At 38.4% G+C, this 7,654-nt stretch overlaps 1 non-coding gene across 1 annotated transcript; it reads left to right on the forward strand.

Annotated features, from left to right (window-relative positions):
* The first annotated feature begins 549 nt into the window (after positions 1 to 549).
* On the forward strand, positions 550 to 622 carry TRNAE-CUC (transfer RNA glutamic acid (anticodon CUC)). The gene has a single exon. It is a non-coding gene; the product is annotated as a tRNA-Glu (tRNA).
* The last annotated feature ends 7,032 nt before the right edge of the window (positions 623 to 7,654 follow it).

A 7,654-nucleotide genomic window follows, 5' to 3' on the forward strand; every position in this document is an offset into this window, starting at 1 on the left:
ACTTGGTCTATCTCCGCCTCCCACCTTTCATTATCACAACTCGCTGTCACTGTTTCCACCCTCCGACGCCTCTGACAGCTTGGAATAATCACGCATTCCAACTTTTCTTTCTCTCTTATTCCATTTCATTTGTCATTCTACTTTGCTATTCTGTTACTGACTTGAGCGTCGGATGATCTACGGTCGACACCCCCTCCCGGTGCTCAAACTAGGGCTCTTACGTGTTCTGGTGTTGACAGATTGCTAGTGCCCAATCTATCCGGACGTGCAGACGTCATCATCAATTGTAGATTTTAGCCTCTATAAATATAAAATTAATAATTTTAAAGAAAATAAAGTGTTAATAGATAAAAAAATGTCTCATTTCTTAAGTTATATGTTAAAAATAAATGGGATTTATTACATTAAATCATAAAATCAACTTTAAGAGTTTCACAAAAAAAAGGCTCCGAAAAATTCGTGAGCTGTATATTGGACATATTGGAAAAATTTGTCTTGAAAAACTCTAATTTTTACAAATTGTGACAAACAGTCATTTTAATCGCAACATCCGTTGTAGTCTAGTTGGTTAGGATACTCGGCTCTCACCCGAGAGACCCGGGTTCAAGTCCCGGCAACGGAATTTTTATTTTATTATGTCATTATTTCTGCATTTTGTGAATTAATAGATCATGTCAAGTTTAATTTTTCTTTTATTATGTCAATATTTCTGCATTTTGGGAATTAATAGATTATGTCAAGTTTATATATTTAGTGACTACCGGATTCAATTTTTTTATTATTATTATGTCAATATTTCTGCATTTTGGGAAGTTGACTACATTGTTTCTTTTGGGAATTAATAGAATATGTCAATTTTACATATTTAGTGACTACGAGATTCAATTATTATAGTATGGACAAATTGTTTGGAGTATGATGTAGAACACCTCGAACCTTAAAAACAGAGAAGGGTTAATAGTGTTTTATGTCCCGAACTTTCAGCATTTTTCATAAAATATTCCGAATTTTCATTTTCTCATAAAAAATCCTGAACTTTCAATTTTTTCTATAAATTGTTCCGCTGTACAAAATTTGATGACGAAAAGATTACTTATCTCGCCGAATGAAATATTTTGGGGACCATCATTGTCGGAAAAACATATTAGAAACCACAATTGTTGGAAAACGTCGAAAGTTCGGAGTTTTTTGTCATCTTTTCGTCATCAAATTTTGTATAGCGGGACATTTTATGAAAAAAAAAAAAAATTGAAAGTTTATGGTTTTTTAGGAGAAAGTGAAAGTTCGGGACATTTTATGAAAAATACTGAAAGTTCGGGACATAAAACATTATTAACCCGATAGAAAATGAATCTTCACATGCTCTAAAAAAATATAAATATAAAAATAATGATTACGAAAATTGGGTTTTCCTCTAATCGGCTTAATCTTTAAAATATGCAACAACAACAAAGTAAAACTAAATTGACGATCTTTGCTAGCTTTTCTATGTTCTCTATTTATGTAGAAGTATGGGTTCCTCTATCACCCTTCTCCATTATTGTCATTGGATTTCTTGTCGTCCTTTGCCCGCTATATTTCAAGTAAAGGCGCCACCCAAATAATAATGTACGTATATTTACGATGTTGAAGCACAACATGAAAAGAGTGAGAATTATTATTTTAATTACGTTATAATTTAAGAGTTAAAATTTTATAAACTGCGGTTGCTGATTCATCCACCTACACTCATTTATCAAGGCATAACACAAAGATAATTTAAAATTATGTTCTAGAATTTAGCCACCTGAATTCGTCTAGAATTTATATACTAATATTTATTTCAAATCCAATTAATTATTTGAACCTATTTAAATATATAAATAAAGTAATGACAGTAATTAGTTATTCGTCTAAATAAAAGTAAAACATAATTAACAAAGTAAACATTAATAATAAATAGTATAAATAATACTAATAGATTAGTGGCCTCACTCATTTATAATTTATATACTTGTATTTGTCCTAAATACAATTTAAAATAATTTTATTATATGTTGATATGTGAATTCTTGATGTTTGCATCAGACATTCAGGCATCATTTTATTTGGAGTTTAAAATTTTGGAACTAACTTCTTACTATCATCTCATCTGAAGCTTGAAAGATCATAACTGTTTTTTGAGAATCGAATTTATGGAAATCATCTCATCTAGAGCTTGAATGACTAAAACTGACTTAGTGGCATTTACTTTTGGGCATCATCTCATCTCAACCTCAAAAGACCACATTTTACTTTTGTGCACGGGACTTTTGATCATTTCGGAGTTTGAAAGACCACGTCAATTCTGAGCATCAAACTTTTGAAGATCATCTCATATAGAGCTTGAAAAATCACATCTAGTTTCAAAGCATGGGACTTGTGAGCATCATTTCATCTGGAGCTTAATGACTATATCTAGTATTAGAGTATGCGGCTTCTGAACATTATCATTTGGAGTTTGAAAGACCATAACTGACTTTATGAGTATTAAACATTGAAAATATTGTGTCATTTGAAAAGATCACATCTGACTTTTAAGTATCATCTTATCTGGAACTTGACTATTGATCATCAGACTTCTAAGCATGCATCACCATACGGAGATTGAAGATATTTATCTTTAGATCATTGAACATAGAAGATGTGGTATCAAAAGTGAGAATGAAGATTTAAGACAAATAATAATAATAATATATAATGTAGATCAATGAAAGTGCTAGAATATTTTGTTTTTTAGTCTCAACTAATTAAACTTTATTATTTATTCAACATATTTTTCTAGATCATATTAAATTGACTTATTTATTACAAATACATTTAAATGTATATATTTTATTTATATTCTAATTGGTAAAGTTTAATAAATAAATAAATCAAAGTGAGAATGATGTGTAGCCTTTTATTTGGGTTCTCAATTAATAAAGTTTTGTAAATTTTCAACGTGGGAATACAACTTTAAGATAAATAAGAAGGAATGGAGAAAATGTCATGTAAGATTGTGAAATTGTGGTGTTTTTTAAATATGTTTGTTATATATAATGAATTTCTAGTAGACATATATTTATGAGAATTATAAATAAATTACTCTGAATCGATCAAATATTAAATTAACAAAATTGAATGTTATAATTCAATGTGAGAATGAAGATTTAAGATAAAGAAGAATGATTTTTTTTTCCTCTGGAACCCTAGTCGTCTCTGGGTTTTAGGAGCGGTGCTTTTCCTCTTGGCGAGTGGTGGCTTCATCCCCTGTGGGATCGGTGCTTTGTGTTGCTGCGTGTGTGAATTGCGAAGAGAGTCTCAGATCTCCGACTCTCGGCCGTTGAACAGTCCAAAGCTATTTCTATTTCTGTATCAGATACCTTGCGCGGACAAAACAGGGTAAAGAAGATGATCTTGGGAAAAATCTTCTCCGACCGTGTTGTGAATCGAGATGCTTTACGTGATAATCTTCCTGCGCTCCTCAAACCGAGGGGTACGATTGATATCGAACTTATTGGTCGAAATACTTTTGCTATTTTCTTCGATCTCGAATCTGATCGAGATCGCATTGTCAACGATGGCCCATGGCACTACTTTAATGAGTTGATGATACTTCAGCAGGCGGATACCACCAATACTGCGGTGAATACTACCTTTGAGCATTATCCTATTTGGGTCCAATTACATAATATGCCCATCGCTTTTATGGATTCTCTTATAATCCGACGTATTGGTGAACAGTTGGGCAGAGTGCTTGAGATAGATGACAATAAAAGCGGCTCTTATGTGGGCCGATATGCACGTGTCAAAGTTTTACGTTCCATTAATGACCCTCTGATTCGTTGTATTCCCTTAAAGGTGGATGGCACTCTGAAAGAAGAGATAATTTTGTTACTTTATGAGAAGCTTCCTGACCACTTCTGTTTTGCGTGTGGAAAATTGGGTCATTTTTTAAGGAATTGTGATGTGGATGAAGAGAAGAAGACTAACCCTAGCTTCGGGATTTGGCTCAAGGCCGGTCGTGGCTTGGACTATAGACGCAGTTCTTACAACCACTTACCCTCTCGAGCCGTAGGGGGAATCTCCCCGGGTGTTGCCAAGCCTAACATCAATGGTCCGAGTCCCCCGCCTCGGGCTCCGATGGGGGGAAGCTCTGCCTCAGTTTTGATTTCAACCAGGGGCAAAGGCAAGGAACTTACGCTGGCAGTTGGGGCGGCTCCGAATGCTAATATGGATGAGTCTTTGCAGCCTGCTGGTAGGGTGAGGGTAGAGGCAGCCGAAAGGGCTGGGGTTTTGGATGCGGTGAACACAGAACAAAATTCGGACTCTGACCCAATCCTGGATCTACAGATGGAGATTTTGAAGGACCCTGAACCCTCAAACACTATCAACTCCTCCGAAACACGTGATGCGGGGATGGTGACTGCGGGGATGGTCACTGCAGAGACCTCTGAATTCAGCCCTCCTCACATTTCTAACACAAAAAGTGCGATCTCTCCAGCAAAATCTAAAAATAATCCCAGAGGTAAGGGATGGAAAAGAATGACGCGCATATCTAGCCCATCTAGGCACCCCAGTTTTCACGGTGCTGAGAGTAACAGTGGTACTCAAAGTGGCAAGAAACGTCCCGGGGATACGCATGGTGCAAAAGGAAAAAAGAAATACAAATCTACAGCTGCCCTCTCAACCCATCAAAACGTTGATGACTCTTTCACGGATCTAACGGCGGAGGCTGCTGAGCAGCCCCGCCGATCGCAATGAATGTCCTAGTTTGGAATGCTAGGGGGCTGGGGAGCTCCCATGCATTCCATGAGCTCCGCCGGTTGATTACCAGATTCTCCCCAAGTATTTTATTTATTTGTGAGACGAAAGTTACTGCCAAGAAGGCCAATTGGTGGCGCTCTTCTTTTCATTTTGATGGCCAGCTTGTTGTCGATTCCAAAGGCGCCAGTGGTGGTCTCATTCTCCTTTGGAAAACCCCATGCTCTGCTAGTATCTGTAGCTTTTCTGCGGGGCATATTGACAGCGTCATTTCTACCAATGACTTTAAGTGGAGGTTTACAGGTTTTTATGGAAATCCAGAAGTTCGGAAACGATTCCATTCATGGACTCTTTTGAAAAGACTGGCTTGTAGTGGGACTATGGATATACCATGGATTGTCGGGGGTGATTTCAATGAGATTCTCAACAGGGCGGAATGTTGTGACAGGAGCCGACGGCCATGGGCTCAAATGCGTGAGTTTAACAATGCCGTGCAGTTTTGTGGGCTTAAAACTTTGCCATGTGACTCTGCTTTTACGTGGTATAATCAAAGAAAACGTGAGGATGCTCGGTTTTTTAGATTGGATAGATTATTTGGTAATTGTATGGTGGATGATGTCTTCGATTTCCCCATCATTCGTGCGCTTGATACACATGGGTCTGATCATACCCCTCTTCTCCTTTCGCTCTCCTTTTAAGATGATCAGGTGGAGCCGGGTAGGGGGCAGAAGCGCTTCTTTTTTGAGCAGAAGTGGCTGCTGGATAAAACATTCGCAGCTGACCTCCTTGTTAACTGGAGTGATCAGGGGACTATTCCGCTTCATGAGAGACTGGAAACTTGTCAATCCTTTTTGCAGTTGTGGTCTAGAGATAAATTTGAGGCTCCATCGAAAACTCTCCTGGAGCTTCGCAAAAAACGCAGAAATCTGTTGAATCAACGCACTCTTTCAAAGACCTTCAACTCAGAATTACAGCACATTACAAAGAAAATCTAGATTCTTACCGAAGCTGAGGAAACTCACTGGAAGCAACGCTCGCTAGTCAACTGGCTCGGCTTGGGAGATAGAAATACCAAATATTTCCATGCTTTTGCGAGCAACAGAAAGAAAAAGAATTCCATTTCAGTCCTTGTTTGTCCGGATGGGACGGAAGTGAAGAAAGAAAATGAGATGGCATTGGTGGTTCAGGAATTATTCGCTTCGCTCTTCCAATCCAGTTCTCCTGCGCCGATGACCATTGATGAGGTTACACATTCATGTTCTACTTTTTTGGGGAATTCTGCCAGGATGGAGCTTGATGCTCCCTTCTCCATGGCTGAGGTTCGTACGTAAGACCCTTTTTCAAATGAATCCCCACAAGGCACCGGGGCCAGATGGATACCCACCTTTTTCTTTCAAAAGTTCTGGGGCGAGATTGGCGAAACTGTTTCGAGGGAGGTTCTCAATGTCTTGAATGGTCGGGTAAGTATCCGTCACTGGAACAAGACCCTTATTATTCTTATACCCAAAGTGAAGAAACCTAAGGAAGTGAAAGACTTTCGCCCCATTAGTCTTTGCAACACTTCATACAAAATTGTGGCGAAGGTTCTTGCTAACAAGCTGCGAACCGTTCTAAATGCAATAATCGACGAATCACAAAGTGCCTTCGTTCCGGGCAGGCTGATCTCGGATAACATTATTCTTGGGTATGAATGTATGCACTGGCTTCGAAACAAGAAGAAAGGCTCCGAAGGTTTTGCGGCAGCCAAGCTTGATATGAGCAAGGCTTTTGATAGAGTTGAATGGAGGTTCTTACGAGCTATGATGGTGGTTCTTCGCTTCCCTCTGCACTTTATTGATCTGCTGATGCAATGTATTGCTACGGTTGAATTCTCTTTTGTGATTAACCGAAAAGTTTATGGGTACCAGAAAGCACGTCACCAGGTGGTTATTGAGCAACAACTTCTCCCTAAGGAAGGCTCGAAAAACTGGCACCCTCCCCCGAATGGCATTCTGCGAGTTGACGTCGATGTGGCCTATCAGAATGATGGTCGTCGTATTGGAGTGGGCTTCCTTATTCGAGATTCTGAGGGTCAGGTGGTGGCGGCTGGGTGCCAAACCATTGGTTATTCTCCTACTGTTTTGATTGGTGAGTTACACGCTCTTCTGATTGTTGTGGGTTACTGTTTGGAGAATGAGTGTGGGCAGGTGGTTGTTTTTTCGGATTCTCTCCGTGCTATCCATGTTCTCAACGACTCTCACCATGGGTCGGAGTCTTTGTGTGATGATCTTTGGGAAGCCTTCGCTCATGCTCGCCAGTTCGCCGTGGTTGATTTCCTTCACATGCGCCGTGAAGCTAACCGAGCAGCTCATGAGCTTGCTCAAATTTCCTTTTCTTTTTCTGATGTTTTGATCTGGAAGGCCGACTATCCTAGTTGGCTTCGAGATATTGTTATTTCCGATTGTTCTTAATGATATTTCGTCGTTTTCCTCTCAAAAAAAAAAGATAAAGAAGAATAAAGAATGAAGTAAGATAGTAGAGAATTGTTTTTCAAAACAAAAAAAAGATGGTAGAATATTTTATTTTTTTAGTCTCAACAAAAATTCAAACTTTATTATTTATTCTAAAATATTTAATTTAACAATATTAAATTGAAAATCTTATTTCTTTTGCATACATCTAAGTATTTTTACTCGGTGAAGCTTAATAAAGGGGTAATTGCCCCTAAATACATTATATTTCCCCATTTTCTGGTATTGCACATCATCTTTGAAATCCGCCTCAGAATACAACACTTTTTTTTTCTTTTGAAATTGCACATGGTCAGCCAACCACCAAACATGAAAATGACGTGGAAGCCGGAAACGCCACGTATGCACGCCGAAAAATTATTTTAATTGATGTGGCAGCC

The sequence above is a fragment of the Salvia miltiorrhiza genome, chromosome 1 (genome assembly GCF_028751815.1).
Source record: "Salvia miltiorrhiza cultivar Shanhuang (shh) chromosome 1, IMPLAD_Smil_shh, whole genome shotgun sequence".
Classification (NCBI taxonomy): Eukaryota; Viridiplantae; Streptophyta; class Magnoliopsida; order Lamiales; family Lamiaceae; genus Salvia; species Salvia miltiorrhiza.